The sequence below is a fragment of the Mobula birostris genome, chromosome 13 (genome assembly GCF_030028105.1).
Source record: "Mobula birostris isolate sMobBir1 chromosome 13, sMobBir1.hap1, whole genome shotgun sequence".
Classification (NCBI taxonomy): Eukaryota; Metazoa; Chordata; class Chondrichthyes; order Myliobatiformes; family Myliobatidae; genus Mobula; species Mobula birostris.
The window spans coordinates 12,359,250-12,376,884 of record NC_092382.1 but is presented as its reverse complement, the minus strand read 5'-3'; the positions used below and the strand labels follow the sequence as shown (position 1 = coordinate 12,376,884).

The following is a 17,635-nucleotide window of genomic DNA, read 5'->3' as shown; positions in this document are numbered from 1 at the left end:
AGGATCCAGGTATTGGCATTTTAACAACCGGCTGCTGGAGGACAGCCGATTCCGGGATTCGTTCCGAGCGTTCTGGGTCACCTGGAAGGAGAGGCGGAGAGAGTTCTGCTCCCTACGGCTATGGTGGGATGTGGGCAAAGCCCACATCCGGTTTTTATGTCGGGAGTATACTAGGAGGTCGACAAAGAGGCGGGGGTCTGAGAAAGAGCGGCTTGAGAGAGCGTTGCTTGACCTGGAGTCCCGCCTCGGTCCGACCGCTGGAGACCAACAGCTATGGCAGGAATACCAACAGAAGAAGGACGCACTAAGGAATCTGCAGCTCCAGCGGTCCCGAGGTGCGTACGTGTGGTCACGGATCCAAATGCTGCAGGATTTGGACCGTGGCTCACCCTTCTTCTACTCGTTGGAGAAGTGGCGGGGAGTTCAGAAGCAGCTAGTGGAGTTGTTGGCTGCCGATGGCTCCTCCATCACTGATCCAGAAGGAATTAACAACGAAGTCCGTTTATTCTATCGGTTCTTATTCTCGCCAGATCCGTCAAATGCGGAGGCGTGTAACGAGGTCTGGAAGGATTTGCCTAAGAGCAGCCCAGAGGGCGCAGTGCGTCTGGACGTCCCCTTGACTCGGGAGGAGCTGTCCACTGCCCTTCGGCAACTCCGGAGGGGTAAGTCCCCTGGCTTGGATGGACTGAGTGTTGAGTTTTATTAGGCTTTTCGGGATGTCCTGGGGGATGATTACAGCCTTGTCCTAGGGGAGAGCCTAGCCACCGGAGAAATGCCCCTCTCATGGCAAAGAGCTGTTGTGGTCCTACTGACCAAGAAGGTAGACCTCCGCCTGCTAAAGAACTGGCGGCCGGTCTCCATCTTGTGCGCAGACTGCAAGATCGTCGCCCGGGCAATGGCCAGCCGTCTGGGTTCGGTAATTGGACAGGTGGTCCATCCTGACCAATCTTACATAGTCCCGGGCCGCTCCATCCAGGACAATGTCCACTTATTACGGGACCAGATCAACCTACTCCAGGAGACTGGGTCCCCGGCAGCGTTTCTTTCTCTTGACCAGGAGAAGGCGTTTGATCGGGTAGACCACAGTTTCCTAGCGGGCACTCTGCAGGCTTTTGGGCTCGGACCACACTTTGTGGCCTGAGTTCTGCTCCTGTACTCTGCCGCAAAGTGCCTAGTTAAGATTAACGGATCACTCACAAGACCTATTCCCTTCCGAAGAGGAGTGCGTCAAGGGTGCCCCATGTCTGGTCAACTGTATGCGATCTGTGTCGAGCCATTCCTCAGCCTTCTTCGGCGAAGGCTGACAGGTCTGGTTCTGCGCGAACCGGACATGGAGGTCGTCCTCTCGGCCTACGCCGATGACGTACTCCTCATGATGACAGACCCCTGTGACCTGCGGAGGATGCGCGAGTGCCAAGATGTTTTCTCGGCGGCATCCTCCGCCAGGATCAACCGGGCGAAATGTTCCGGACTCTTAGTAGGACAATGGCAGGTTGACTCCCTGCCGGAGGAGATGAGAGCTTTTGAGTGGAGCACCAGACGCCTTCTCTATCTGGGAGTCTACCTGAGTCCTTCTGGGGAGACCTGGCTGGCGAACTGGCAGGACCTGGAGACAAAGGTCATGGCCCGGCTGGGGCGCTGGTCAGGCCTTCTCAGGGTGCTTTCCTATCGAGGCAGGGTGATGGTCATAAACCAGCTGGTAGCCTCCATGTTGTGGTACCGGATGATCACCTTGCCCCCCCCCCCTGCCCTGTTTGTTACGAGAATGCAGAGGAAGCTAGTGGACTCCTTCTGGGGTAACAGGAAACACTGGGTCTCTGCAGCGGTTCTGAGTCTCCCAGTAGCAGAGGGCGGACAGCCGCTGGTGTGTGTACGCACACGACTGGCGGCTCTCCGCCTCAGGACTCTGCAGAGATTCCTGTACGCCGAGCACCCTCCCAGGTGGCACGTGTTGGCGACTTTCTTCCTCCGGAGGGGCTGTTGCCTTCACGAAGATATGCAGCTACCACCAGCGTGCGTCAGCCGTGCTGCTTTGCAGAGGCTGCCCGGCTTCTATCAAGATCTACTGAGAGTCTGGAACATGGTTGCCTCAGGCCGGGAATCCCCTCCTCTGGCAGAGGGCGGGGTCCTGGCCGACCCTTGCCCTGCCTCAGCGGATGTCGGTGCGGCTCAGGTGTGTGGATCGACTCAAGCTGAGCTGTTCGTCGGGCCCAGGCCCCGCAGCCTTACCCGGGAGACGAACCCACACAACTTGAGCTGTCTTTCATCGACACCCACAATCCCATTCAGGGATGCAGGCAGGAGGTACCTTTATGGGCTGCTGCTCCATACTCTCCACTTCCTAGCCTTTGTCCACCGTCCGGACACGCCATGGCGGTCGGTCTTTCCACCTGGAGGTGAGGGGGGTCCCCAATGGAAGTCCCTTACAAGGGAGTCCGTCCCATGCACCCTGGGGATCTCGGCTGGAAGGTGCTGCATAAAGCGGTGCCCTGCAATAAGTTCTTTAGTTTGTACACGGATCTCCCAGCCGCGTGTCACTTCTGCGGGCTGGAGGAGACCGTGTACCATATGTACGTGGAGTGCGTGAGGCTGCAGCCCCTTTTCGCGTATTTGCGTGGGCTGCATCTCGCCTTCTGGTTGCATTTCAGTCCCACCCTATTCATATATGGTCATCCAGTAAGGAGGGGGGCGCAGAGGGATGAGGATGTCCTTGTCAACTTGCTCCTGGCGCTGGCGAAAATTGCCATCCGTGGCTCCTGGAAAAGGGTGGCAGGAGGTTCTCCCCGGGCGGACTGCCTGGTTATGTTTAGGGGGTATGTTCGTGCCCGGGTGAACATTGAAAAGGAATACGTACAGTCCACGGCGACCGTAGAGATGTTCCGGGACCGTTGGGCTCCGCGGGGTGTAAATGCCATCATTGATGAGGATGGCAATATATTGGTTTAACATGTATTGTCTGTTTGTAGTGTAGTAAATGTGTTATTCACTGGGTTTGTAAATATTGTATAGCACCGACATTTGTAATAAAGAATTTGGTTAATAAAAAAAGGGGTCAGACACAGAAATCCCAATGGACCTCACCACTTCCCGTCCACTCCCAAAGGGACCCAACCCTTCCCTTTCAGCACCACCATCTGCCTCCCAATGGGACCCCTTCCAGTTCGTTTCCAACGGGACTGTGTACTTGGGAAATTGGCGGGGGCACCCGAATTCCGTGTTTGACAGAACTCAGGGCTGTGTTTAGGGAATTTGACGGGAACGCCGCTGGTTTATGAGTTACAAGGAAAGTCGAGGGTCGTGTGGATGTTGAGGACTTTGTCACACTGACGAGGTTCTGACTTCTGGCGGAGACGGTGGAACTGATCGGACTTCAGGAACTTTGGTTCGCCTTCCGGAAGATGGTTACCTTGTTTCTCACGGCCGGCGGGGAGGGAGTGATACACTAACAACAGAGTGGGAGTGACAGGCAGAGTTAAAATGACTGACAAGGTGGGGGTGACGCACTGATTGGAAATTATCCCCGGGGAAGGTGTTATGTGCTGATTAAAAATAGGATTCTGGATTAAAGCCGGAATATAAAATTATCACCAGGGAGAGAGTGACACGCCGACATAACATTGTCACCGGGGAGGGAGTGACTCGCACATTGAAAATGGTCTCCAGGGAGGGAGGGATGCTCTGAGAGAAGATGGAGGACAGGAAGGGAGTAACACACTGACAAGTCCGAGGGAGTGGCGGCCCGACCTGAAATAGTCCCTGATTCCTGTGTTACAATGGCCGGCAGGGAGAGGGTGATGGACAGACTTCAAATGGCCAACAGGGAGGGAGAGACGCACCGGGTAAAAGGGCCGAAATGGAGACAGTGACACATTGAGAAGAGAGAGGGGGTAACGGGTCGGTGTAAAATGATCTACTGGGAGAGAGTAACGCTCTGACATAAAATGGCTGCTGCTTCGCTTAAACTGTCTGACGAGGCAGTTCAGGGTCAGTGATTTCTTGTTTAAAGTGAGCGCCGGGAAGTGGGGGGGGGGGTAAGACGCCGATTGAAAACGGCCGTCACCATCGTTAATGTTGTTGAGAAAAAGGGGGAGATGTGGTGAGTGAAGGAGACCCCGTTCGGCCGGGTTGAAACGGGACCAAGGAGGGAGCGACGCCTTGGTGAAAGTGAGCGGCAGAGAAGGAGTGAAGGACACGTTGACTTCAAATGGCCGACGCTTCACTGGAAATGTCTGCTGGAGAGGGAGTGACGGCTTTGGTAGAAGTGAGCACAAGAGAGGGAGGGACGCGCTGATTTAAAACGGGCGAATCCTTGGTTAATGTGGCCGCCAGGGATGGAGTGAGACACTGACTTACAATGGCCACAGTCGCACACAGAATCTATGGCGAAGGAACATGCGGTGCCCGTGGATACAATCCCTGGATCGAGTGTGTTATTGATTGTAACAACAGTGTTTTAATTTGTGTTTTATATAGTCTTGGGTATTGCATGAATGTTAATAAATCTAATCATGTTGTCATTGAATAAATTAATGCATATATCTCAGATATTCACACGTACACATATACATGTGGGTTTCGGGGAGGAGGGATGAGGGGTTTGGGAGGAAGAGGAGTGACGGGACGAGGAGTGGACTGATGAGACGGTGACTGTGGCGAAGTCATTGACTCAATAGGGGACTAAAAGGGATACGAGAGTTTCTGTTTCAAACTGGTGGCCGACATGGAGAAGATAAAGATGGGGTGAGGAGGAGCGAAACGACAGGAAGGGAGCGGGAGTGATGGGACGGGGAGGGAGGGGAATAGATGGGATGTGGAGGGTGGGGGAGTGATGGGACGGGAGGGTGGGGGAGTGATGGGACGGGGAGGGATCGGACTGGGAGAGAGGGGAAGTGATGAGACGGGGAGGGAGGGGAGCTGATAGAACAGGGTGAGAAGGAACAGGATGAGGAGTGTGAGGGAGTGACTTTTTCAATAGTGAAGGAAGGATGTGTGGTTACGATCCTTCGCAAATAAGACGGACAGCAAGAAGGCGGGGCGTGGACGGGGAAAGGGGGAGCGAGGGGTCGAGACGCGGTCAGGGCTGATGGGACGGAGCGAAATTTCCCATCGGAAAATGTTCTCCACCCAGGCTGTGTTGGATGGCGGGAGAAAGGACAAGGGGACAGAGAGGGGAGGGTGTCAGGAGTGACGGGGTGAGTAGGGGAAAGACTCACTGGGTAACAGAGAGCGAGGACGATGAGGAGAGGCGAAAATTGGCATCGCAAGCTGGCAGCCAACCAGAATAAGATGCAGAACATCGAGGTGGCGGGGAGAGGAAGGGAGGGGAGTGTTTGTGAGTGATCGAATGGAAAGGAGAGTGATAAGCTGGTGAGTGTGAGGGAGTGACTCACTGAGTGGTGGAGGAAGTGGGAGGGAGGGTCACACACTGTCACTGAGTGTCTGTCGAAGAAAGGTTAAATGGAGAGTCCGGATTGCGGAGGCGGGGGGTGGAGGAGAGGAGGGATGGAGAGTTCAGACTGTCAGGTGGGGAGGGAGTGAGAGGTTTGGTAGAAGTGAGCACAAGAGAGGGAGAGACGCGCTGATTTAAAATGGCGAATCCTTGGTTAATGTGGCCGCCAGGGATGGAGTGAGACACTGACTTACAATGGCCACTGTCGCACATAGAATCTATGGCGAAGGAACATGCGGTGCCCGTGGATACAATCCCGGGATCGAGTGTGTTATTGATTGTCAGAACAGTATTTTATAAATTGTTCTTTATATAGTCTTGGGTATTGTGTCGATGTTTTAATTCTAGTAATGCTGTCATTGAATAAACTAATGTACATATGGGATAGTCACACATACACATATACATGTGGTTTGGGGGAGGAGAGGTGAGGGGTTTGGGAGGAAGAGGAGTGATGGGATGAGGAGTGGACTGATGAGACGGTGACCGCGGCGAAGTCACTGACTCAATAGGGGACGACAAGGGGAGGGGCGAAATTTCCCTTCACAACCTGTCGGCCGACATGGAGAAGATAGAGACGGGGTGAGGAGGAGTGAAAACGACAGGAAGGGAGCGGGAGTGATAGGATGGGGAGAGAGGGAACCTGTCTGGACGGGGAGGGAGAGGAAATGATGGGATGGAAAGGAGGGGACGTGATGGACGGGGACGGAGGGGAAGGGACAGGGAAGGAGGGGAAGTTATGGGACGGTGAGGGAGGAGAAGGGATTGGACAGGGAAGGAGGGGAAGTAATGGGACGGGGAGAGAGGTGCAGTAATGGAACGAGAGGGAGTGGGACTGGCTGGGCTGGGTGGGGAGTGCGGGGGAGTGACTTACTCAGCTGTGATGACGGTTGGGTGGTGACATTTCCTTCACAAATTAGATGGAAGGCAAGAAAAGGGAGGGGTGTGATTGATTGGAAAAGTGGGGCACTTTAGTGAGGCTTTCTGTAAAGGCTCAGTGGTTAACTTAGACGGTCAAATTGCATCGATTAAGACGATTACACCACCGGATGTAGGAGCAGAATTGGTTCTTTCCTTCCATCGAGCTCTTCCGCCTCTTGTTTTCTGTTCTGTCCCTCAACTCCAATCTCTGTTCATCTCCCGCAAGCCACTATCCCCCGCACCAATCAGGAGACTTTCAACCTTCTATATCTCCATATACATATTTTCTTTCAGAATTTTCTCCCAAGTCAGAAACTTTTCAATAGATTAATCTTTCTTTCCAAAGTGCATACCCCAGTCCACCATACGCTCTATTCCACCTGTTACTTCTTTGCCCACTCTGTCAAACTCACTCCCTGCGGGGACACTGCTTGCCTGTGTCGGTGAAGCCTGCCCATCTGAATCCTATTCATTAGCTGACTCTCCACTGTGGTAAAGCTCGCCTACTAGTGGTTCCCCGGCTTCTCTCTGTTTCCCTTATATAACGACACAATATTAGCTGTCTCCTGGCCTTCCGATACAGTACTTTTGGATAAGGAGTCCGCAAAGTTCTCAGCCAAGGCACAACACACTGCTTTTGTTTCCGATAACATCATAGGAGAAAGATGGCCAGGATCGGAGGACTTTAATGAAGAACTCCAACACGTCATTCATTCTAATGTTGATCTGCCCCAAACAGCACAGTCCCCTCCAGTAAACTCACAAACAAGGTCCGTCTCATGAGTAAATATAGATGAGATTCAGTCATTTAACACTTCGACCATTTCCTGTCGTTATCACCCTTGAGACTAAAGGTGTCTATTCCACACTCACTCTCGACAGCCAAGCTGGAAGTTACCTATTTACCCCAAATATACACTATTCAAATGGACACTCCTGTGCAAAAGTCAAAGTCACATTAATGTATCCAGGGTGCCTTAGACCTTCGCACAGTCCTGTATTATTCAACGTGGAGAGGAGAGCGAGTTTGTAAGTCTTCCTTGCCATCTCTCCCCCACCCTCCTTTCTAACCCTGTTTAAGGATCTCGTCTCAAAACTTTGGCCGTGTATTCCCATTCATAGATGCTGCCTGACCTGCTGGGTCGCCCAGCGCAATGTGTGAATCGCACTGGATTTCCAGCGTCGGAAGAATCTTTTCTATACCTGTAAATCTGTCGGGATTAAAGGGTGTTGCGAATGGCAGGGTGGAGCGCTGCGGGAGGGGTGTACGACAGGAGACAGTAAAGGAGTTACGGGGCGAGGGAGAGGGTAACGGAGCTGCAGACACACCCAGCCCGGAGACATCAGGCAAGGATATTTGATTACATTGTTTCTATTGATCATTGCAGCATGTCTTAATGGTGATTCCCGCTCCCTCCCCTCTCCGTTCCTATTTTCCCAAACATAATCTCCCCCTCCAAGTTCCCTGCCCACCCTCAGTGCAAATGGATACTCGTAATGAGGTTTATCATCGCACACACAGGGTAAAATTTAACCTTTTTTCGAACAGCACAACAGGAGAATGCTTAAAATTACTGCAGTGCCTAAGAACTTTGCACAGTACTGTTCTAATATGTCACCAGGAAGATTACTTTTTGCAGTATTGTGCAAACGCTTTAGGCATATACAGTACACATATCTGGCGAAATCTCTTTATTTTACTTAATTTTCCTGAACATCTCGTTCCAAACCACTCTAAAATAGCTGGCCTAATTTTGTCTTCACGGCCCATTATTCGAACATGAAATGCTGCAGACGTCTTCAAAAAAGATATACACTAGTCCGACATCCTTTGCTAATATAACATTTGCGAGTTCCTTCCTCATGCCACCGAAATTGGGGTTTGCATCATTTTGGTCTTTGATTTGTATTACCCGGGAAAGGAGGCTCCTCGCATTCCGATCTCCACGTGCCCGTGGGGTCCTCCTTATCGGCGATGGTTGGTTTCTTGCTGCTGGAGAGTTATCGCCCCTGCGTATTTGAAACTCCTGAATCTTATTCTGTTCCTCATCAATTGAACCATTGGATCCCCATTCCATTGGACCAAGGTACCTGACCTACCTGGGTTACCTTCTTACTGGTCATTGTACAGGGCTACAACCAACATTGTTCCATGGCTCTGCCCACCCCAGCCTTGTGTATTTGGGTCTCTACACTCTGAATGGTCCAATACAGTGAAATGAGACAACACAGACGGAGTCTAACGAGATGACAGATTGCTTCATTGGCAGGTCTGACATTTTACATAACGAGCAGGTACACCTCTGAGAATGGCCTCAGGTTTATTGCTCTGATTAGATTATCCAAGAGCAAGAATCAGTTCATAGTCCACAAAATGGCGGGGGTGGGTGTGCAAAGATAACTGGCTTGTTTGCTTCCTCTGTCCTTGATCAGACTGCAGCTTCTTCTGGCCAACAGAGTCAATTGTCTTCCGTATTCAATATAGCAACATGGAAAATTTCTGCTTTTCCCCCAGGGTTGATTTAGAATTACGGAATCTGTTATCAGTTGTTCTTTACCCCTACAGCATCCTTTCTGATCTTCTGTAATTATATTGTGGTTGTCTAAGTGAGTGGTCATTAATTGTGAGATACATGATGTTACCATTTTATACATGATATTATTATTATTTTTGCTTATTTTCTTTCTGTTTGAATTTGCATAGTTTGTTGTCTTGTGCACACTGGTGATCTTCCCTAACTGGGAGGTCTGATTATGGTTATTGGAATTACTGATTATGTCAGCAAGAAAATTAATCTCAGTCTGCATATATATAGTTAATTTGTTAATAAATTTTTCAGATTAGGTTAGATTAGATTATGAGGACACGCAGTCCTCTTTCATTGTCATTTAGCAATGCATGCATTAAGAAATGATACAATATTCCTCCGGTGTGATATCACAGAAACACAGGACAGACCAAGACTGAAAAACTAACACAAACCACATAACTATAACATATAGTTACAACAGTGCAACAATACCATAACTTGATGAAGAACAGGCCATGATCACAGTAAAAAAGTTCAGTCTCTCGAAAGTCCGACATCTCACACAGACGGGAGAAGGAAGAGTACTCTCCTTGCCATACCCGGCCACAGTCCGACTCTGAGTCGTCCGAAAACTTCGAGCCTTCGACCAACCCTCCAACACCGAGTACCGAGCACCATCTCTGCCGAACGCTTCGACCTCTGCCAAGGTCGCCAGCAGCAGGCAAAGCCGAGGATTTTGCGGCCTTCCCTCCGGAGATTCTCGATCGCACAGTAGCAGCGGCAGCGAACCGGGATTTCGGAAGTTTTTCTCCAGATGTTCCTCTGCTTCTCACGTCTGTCTCGATCAAATCAGAATTATGCACGGCCCTACTTAACAAATACGATATCGTTTCACAATAAATTTACTGTGAACTTTGAATGTGATCATCCCATTTTAATTGATCCGAAAAGTCCAGCTGGTCGTTCTTTCGGTGGCGAGATCCTCCTGTGAACTACAGTGATGTTCTGCACACTCAATTGTGCAAACCTCTTCCTCTGCCAATTTCATCTTCATCAGCGCATTGACAGTCTGGAAGCCCGAGGTGCCAGTCGTACCCATCCATCAAACAATTATGCATAATACTTATCATTGGCAACCACATGCAGATATCAGGGAATTCACAGGTCACCTTGTCTCAGTGAGGAAGAAAATGACTTCCGTAGTTTTAAAAAGGATCTAGTGCTTTCCCGGCGTATATGACGAATAAGCTCTTCTTGCGCTTCAAGTTGGTGCAGGTATCGATTATAACCGATGTTACAATGACAACCGCTACCATCTTCTTCAAGAATAATGCCTGGGCATGTCCAGTCGGCTGATATTTATAGCCCTGTATTCCGCAACGCCCCCACCCCCATCCCGCGATTGGTTAGTCCTCGTCCAATTAGGTTTCCGCTCACCCACCTTGTTTTCCGGTTTCGGCTTTGGTGAAATTCTTTTCCTCTAGTTTTATTTCAGAGGCTTTCTTTACCGGGCCGTCCCAGCAGCGATTGGCGCGGCACAGTAGTTTTGTGCTGTCGAAGTCAATCCTATGGCAATTGGAAATGCAATGGTCTGCTACCGCCGGTTTCTCTGGGTAACCCAAACCGATGCACCTTCCGTGCTGCTTGGTGTGGGTTTCCACCGTGGCTGAAATACTCTGCTCCGCATTCACGTTGAATTCTGTAAAAGCCGACCCACCTATCCCCAACTCGGCTTTGACCCGCATAAGCTGTGCCTTGAGTTTCCTTGCAGGTTTGTGAATGATATTAATCGGGTATTTCTTCAGGATCCTGGCGGTCATTCCAGACACCATGGAAATGTAGGGAGACAGCCGGTAGCGATGGGTTCCTCCTCTTTGTTAGATTTCCTGGTTTTTCTATCAATCCCTTTAGGACCCGATTAATTTCCTTTTCACTGTAACCATTCCGTAGGAACGTCCTACGTCAACGTTTTGTTTTCTCGGGGAGACTCTCTGGGTCCGAAACAATAGAAAGAACTGCTCTGCATTCGGATGCGTGTTGGTGGCTGCTATTGAGGGCTGGCTAAGAAGGAATCTGATAGGAGAGGGGAGTGGATCGGGGGAGAGCGGGCAAGTGGAGGGGCACCAGGGAGAGATGATAGACAAGCGAGGAGAAGAGTGGGAGACCAGAGTGGGGAACTGAAGAAGAGGGAAAGCAGAGTGAAAAATACCGGAAGTTGCCACACATTTTAATTCCACGTCCCATTCCCATTCTGATATGTCTATCCACGGCCTCCTCTACTGTAAAGATGAAGCCACACTCAGGTTGGAGGAACAACACCTTATATTCCGTCTGGGTAGCCTCCAACCTGATGGCATGAACATCGACTTCTCTAACTTCCGCTAATGCCCCACCTCCCCCTCGAACCCCATCCATTATTTATTTATATACACACATTCTTTTTCTCTCTCTCCTTTTTCTCCCTCTGTCCCTCTCACTTTCCCGCTTGCCCATCCTCTGGCTCCTCCCCCCCTCCCCCTTTTCTTTCTCCCCGGACCACCTGTCCCATGATCCTCTCATATCCCTTTTGCCAATCAACTGTCCAGCTCTTGGCTTCAACCCTCCTCCTCCTGTCTTCTCCTATCATTTCGGATCTCCTTCTCCCCCTCACACTTTCAAATCTCTTACTAGCTCTTCTTTCAGTTAGTCCTGACGAAGGGTCTCGGCCTGGAACGTCGACTGTACCTCTTCCTGTAGATGCTGCCTGGCCTGCTGCGTTCACCAGCAACTTTGATGTGTGTGGCGGGAAGTTAGACACATCCATTTCATGTCATAGATTGGAGGTTACCTAGGCGGAATAGAAGGTGTTAATCCCCCAGCCTGAGAGTGACCCCATCGTGGCAGAAAGGGCGGTTATGGGCGTCATGTCGGAAAGAGATTGGGGATAGGAAATAAAACGAATGGCCACTGGGAAATTCCGCTTTTGTTAATGGAGCTGAGCAGCTCGAAGAAGCGTTAAATAATTGGAGTCCGTCAGAAATATCGACGGATTATCATTTCCAATTATGCTCTATGACTTACTTAGTTCCTGAAGCATTTTGTACCTGTTGCATTTAATTTGGTTAACGGTTTGCATGCGTTCAGTTTCTTCTTAAGCACGGATGCGATATTAGTCTAAGGCTCTTCACCTTATTTCAGGAACGAACAAACAACATGTTCTTCATTTCACATTTCTATTGCAAGACCGATAACTGAGACAATTCCCAGAGTGAAACAGAGCAGCCCAATGACAGGATGCTACACACGAGGCTGCTTACCAGGTTTAGAGACCATGGTATTACAGGAAAGTTAGAGTATTGGCTGATTGGTAGGAGGCAGCTAGTGGGAATAAAATAATACTTCTCTGCTTGGCTGCCAGAGGCTAGTGGTGTTCCGCAGGGGTCGGTCTTGCGACCGCTTCTTTCTATGCTGTATATCAATGATTTAGATGATGGAATAGATGGCTTTGTTGCCAAGTTTCCAGATCACACGATGATTGGTGGAGGGGCAGGTAGTGCTGAGGGAACTGGTAGGATGTAGAAGGACTTAGACAGATTAGGATAATAGGCAAGTGGCAAATGAAATACAATGTTGTAAAAGGCCTGGTCATGCACTTTGGTAGTAGAAATAAATATGCGAACTATTTTCTAAACGGGGAGAAAATCCAGGAATCTGAGATGCTGAGGGTCTTGGGAGTCCTTGTTCAGAACGCCCTGAAGGTTAACTTGCAGGTTGAGTCAGTGGTGAGGAAGGCAAACGCCAAGTTAGCATTCATTTCAAGAGGTCTAGAATACAAGGCAAGGATGTGGTGCTGAGGATAACACACCGTCGAGGCCTCACCTTGAGTATTCTGAATAGTTTTGGGCGCCTCATCTTAGAAAGGATGTGCTGGCATTGGAGAGGGTCCAGAGGAGATTCACAAGGATAATGCTAGGAATGAAAGGGTTATCATATGAGCAACGTTTAATAGCTCTAGGTCTGTACTCGCTGGAATTCAGAAGGATGAGGTGATATATCATTGAAACCTTTCAAATTTTGAAAGGCCAAGTCAGAGTAGATGTGGAAAGGATATTTCCCATGGTGGGAGAGTCCAGGACAAGAGGGCACAACTTCGGGATAGAGGGGCGCCCCTTCAAAACAGAGATGCCGAAAAATTTCTTTAGCCAATGGGTGGTGAATGTGTGGAATTTGTTGCCACGTGCAGCTGTGGAGACCAGGTCGCTGGGTGTATTTAAGGCAGAGATTGATCGGTTCTTGATTGGACATGGCATCAAAGGTTACGGGGAGTAAGTCGGGAACTGGGGTTGAGGAGGAGAAAAAGAGATCAGACATGATTGAATGGCGGAGAAGACTCAATGGTCCAGATCGCCTGATTCTGCTCCTACATCTTATGGTCTAAAATATTATTGGTCTATGATGACAAACACTATGGAGTCTAGGAACGGACAACATCAACAATAACAATCATGAAAGTGAGAGGTGAGCCTGAGAGTGTTTCGCAGCAACATTCACTGACTTCCCGAATCGACATTTGTCTGAGATTTTGCAATTTCGTGTCAAGCTATCCATACCTCATCACAACTGGGATTTTACTTGAATAATATCAGGTTTATTTTTACCCCAAATGTTGGAGCGAGTATAAATGAATGACCGTGGACATTCAACAGCTCAGAGTTTCTTCAGCGAGATCGCGGGCAGCTGGAAGACAGGCTGAATCTCACACAGCATGCGTGAAACATTTTACCGTGTGAGGAAGATATGGTTCATGGTCATTGCCGTCATTGGCGTTCCTGGTAAGAACACAGGAGAAGTAATATTTACTGATCTGTGTGCGCGGTCTTTGGACCCGTTCGGTTACCGACAGCGCCGCGTTGCCGGTGTATCAGTGAGTGCGCTGCAGACGTTGCGGCAAAATCCTGTGTTCCTTCAGAAGTTGCCTTGCAGTTTAATCCGTGGCCGCGACTGAAAGTAGACCGGCATTTGAAACATATGTAGAGTGGAAGCTCAGGGGCGTGGATACATTTAGCGGATTCACTGCAGGCAGTTTTGATTTATCAATGGAAACCCGTTGTGAACGTACATTCTCAGCATCCAGGGCGTTGTCACCTTTTGCGGACTACATAGTGTTATTCCGTATCAATAGCGGAACATACTTTAAATTTTAAAGAATTTGACGCCAGATCGAAGGGAACAAGGAAAGCGAAACCCCGGTGAGATGGAGCGGAGAAAAGTGGACATCTCTTGTGTGTTAAACGCGGAACCATCGGGTCCATGTGTGGTTTAGTGGACCAGGTTTTGCTTCCGCACCCCATTATCCATGAAGTGAAGAGGCAGTTCAGAGCCATCACAGCGGAGCCCTGTAGAGTTCAGACGGGGTAAGGTTCATGCGATACTCCGCTCTGTTACAATCAGCACCGAAGCAGTTAGAATAAAGCTGCAGTAATTTGGAGTAACTCCTAAAGAAGCGGATGTTTTGAAGCACCCACCTTGTCCTTCCTTTGGAAATTGGATGGTTTAAACACTAATGTGCGCAATACATGAAACGTTCAGCAGGCCCGGCAGAATCTTCAGAAACGAAATTGAGAACTTTCTGAATGGGCATATTCTGAAGGAAACCCGAGTTGCGAACGGGAGAAAGAGATTTGATTTGAAATTTGTAGTTTGTAAGTGACAGAAGCGGAGGGAACGGGCTGTCGCTGTACGGGGAGAGTGCCAGAGCAGAGGTGACGGGATCACGGCAATCACCATCGCTGAGAAGGTTGCGGAGGTATCCTGCCTTTACACATCAGTGAACACCTGATGTTGGGAGAACTATATTGATTTCGTCAAAGGGCCCCCGGCGATTAGATGACAATTCCTCCTTCCCGAACACTGGTCCTGTTCCGGTAACCAGTACCGTACCACTTCACCCAGCGTACACGCGTTTTCGGCATCAGCAACTCACGCTCTATAACTTTCAAACCTCCAGAGATGAGTTGTCTGCAAAGTTTGATTGTTCTCAATTCCCAGCTTATCTCAGTCCTGAGACGAACATCACAGCGAGACAGTAATTCAGTCTTTCTTTCTTCCTTTATTTATTTATTTTCCAGTGAATTTAGTGGCGATTACGATCCTGTCCCTGGGAAAGTGCGGCCTCTCCTCCTGCACCACTCGCTACCTGGTGGCCATGGCAACGGCGGATCTGCTAACCATCATCTTTGCCGTCATATTTTGGCGTGTCAGTTATTATTACTTCCCCGGGACTTTCCTGGACCTCACCCCGTGTGCAGTGTGGTCTCTGCCCTGGGAGAGGCAGTCACAGACTCTTCCGTCTGGTTCACTGTCATGTTTACGTTTGATCGGTTTGTCGCCATCTGTTGCCAGAAGCGGAAAGCAAAGTATTGCACCGGGAAAACCGCGGTTGTGGTTTTGACAACAACCGGCGTTTCGCTCTGTTTTAAAAGTGTGCCCTACCTTTTTAAATATCGTCTTGTGAAAGTGATTGACAATATACCCTGGGACTGTATTATAAAGCCCGGCTCCTTTACCGATCCCAGGTGGGTGGGATATAGATAGTTCTCTAAAGTTCTAACGCCATTACTCCCGTTCGTGTTAATACTACTGCTGAACGCTCTGACAGTCAGACACATTTTAGTGACTAGTCGGGTCCGTAAGGGGCTGAGGGGTCAGAGCAAGGTGGAGAACCGCAGTGACCCGGAGATGGAGAGCAGGAGGAGGTCTGTGATCTTACTTCTCACCATCTCCGGCAGCTTCATCTTCCTGTGGTTGGTGAGTGTTGTCGAATTCCTTTATAACACCATTGCCGGATTGGATCAGAATAATTACAACGATTCGGAATACATATTTCAACACACCGGATACATGCTGATGATATTGAGTTGCTGCACAAACACGTTTATTTATGGGGTAACCCAGTCCCAGTTCAGAGAGCAGTTAATCAGCGCAGTGGAATATCCGCTCACGTCAATTATTCTATTAATTAATAAACAAGCTATCTAAGTTCTTCTTGGAGGCGGTCGCAGTACCTACCACGTTTACACGACAGCACTGGCCGTGTTTGGAGAATTGGGAGCGGGGAGAATGAAACTGGTTTGAACCCGATGGAAACACAGCACAAGGGCAGACTTTTCGGTACCGGCATCCCGCCACCACCACCTCGTACCAATGATTAAACTCAACCCAGCTTTTGTTTTTGTTCTCACCAAATTCCGCTCTCGTCATCGCAATTCGTCTATCGATAATGATAAAGCGGGGCAGGATCTGAGGACATCCCAGACCAAGTCGGCAGAAATGCAACTCATTCGTTACTTTAGTCTTTTGCATAAGAATGAAATGAAAAAAAAGTCAAGAATCTGCACGAACTTACTTGCAGATGGACTTCGCAGCAGATGAACCTGTTATGGAGAAATATTTAACTGTGCAGAACTCATGTAATCTGATCTTCGTTGTGCAAATTTCTCTGGAAAACCCCAATGCTACTCTGCTTCCTGATTTCTAATAAATTTCCATCCGAGCAATTTGAATGTTGAATCGCCTCAGCGTTCACTCCTGTACAATCGCCTGTTTATTACTACTTTCATTTTTTTTCTCTGCTGAAACTGGTAAAACGTGAAGTATGAACATTCTTAATTGCTATGAACTTTCGGACTATTCGAGTGGTATTTAGTAGTGTGGCTTTCTGTACATTAATGATGCCGGGTAGGCCTAAGTGTGTAATGTTATTGTGAAGGGACTATGGAATGAAACCAGTTGTAGATATTACTGTTTGGACAATGTATGGCCCGTTCTTGAGACATACTCTTTCAATTTCATTTTTCACGTCGGTATCTTTCTGTTGTTTTCAACCTATTGATGTCTGTACGTTCTATGCGTTTAGGATGACAATATCTATTAAGTATGTAGTTTTTGCATGTTTATCCTGGAATACTATATCCAGACGAGTATGATGTATAATGCATAGGTCGTAATATAATTAGAGCATATAACATAGAACGTAGCAAACCTACAGCAAACACAGGCCCTTCGATCCACCAAGCTGTGCCGAACAGGTACTTACTTTAGAAGTTACCTAGGGTTACCCATAGCCCTGTATTTTGTCCTACCTCCATGTACAATTGTAGGACTCCGACCCTTGAACTGATCAGAATTGTATTTATATTAATGTCTGGTATCTTTCATGACTTTGTATTTAAAGCAAAATTTTGGTGAACAATGATTGCCACTAGATGGCGCTCGTGTAGGTCATCAGATTGAAGTAAACAGGAACAGGATCCTGGAATGTGTTGGATCGTTTTTAGTTTCTCTTAGCGTTTTTTTTTTGTTGTTTTAATCGTCTTTTAATGTGTTTTTTTTATTGTGTAATTCTGATATTTTTGTGATAATCTCCTCTTAGGGAATTCCCTTTTCCACACAAGACTCAGATCCAGGTATTCGTTAGGAGTCTGTTTGCTTACGTGACCTGGAGAGTCGTCCCTCCGGAGAGAAACGACTCCGGTTACAGTCAGTACACGCGCCGTGTTTATTGTTGATTCTAACGGATTTAGTTATTCAACATTCCCATCTTTGGTCTTGTTCCAAGGAAACTCGAGGGAAACACACCTCAGTAACGTGGCCTGGTGGCGTACAGCTGCAAGCTGGAAGACAGAACAATGTAGTGTCATGTCTACAGCGGGAGGCTAAAGGACAACGCCAGCATTCTCTGCTGGTACAGATATTG

The 17,635-nt window shown here is 48.7% G+C and overlaps 1 pseudogene; it reads left to right on the top strand.

Annotated features, from left to right (window-relative positions):
• Positions 1 to 13,645: 13,645 nt before the first annotated feature.
• Positions 13,646 to 15,918, top strand: LOC140207476 (probable G-protein coupled receptor 139; annotated as a pseudogene).
• Positions 15,919 to 17,635: the final 1,717 nt, after the last annotated feature.